Consider the following 278-nt stretch of genomic DNA (forward strand, 5'->3'; position numbering starts at 1 on the left):
CCGGGTCCCGAGGTCCCCGGCTCCGCGCCCCCGCGTCCCCTAGTCCCCACGCCCCCTAACCCCCTGGCGCCCGCCGAGACCCTCTCGCTCTGGCTGGGCCGTCCGCGCCGCCGCCGCCGCCGCCGCCGCCGCCGCCGCCGCCGCGGCACTCGCACTTCGGCTCCCTCCGTCACCCGGCGCCGCCGCGCCCATTGGCTACCTGCGCGAAGGGCGGGGCCAACGAAGCCCTGCCCCGGCCCCCGCGGCGCGGCATTCCCAGCACGGACCCCCAGCCCTCG

Source organism: Lipotes vexillifer, unplaced genomic scaffold, assembly GCF_000442215.2.
Source record: "Lipotes vexillifer unplaced genomic scaffold, Lipotes_vexillifer_v1.1 scaffold496, whole genome shotgun sequence".
Lineage (NCBI taxonomy): Eukaryota > Metazoa > Chordata > Mammalia > Artiodactyla > Lipotidae > Lipotes > Lipotes vexillifer.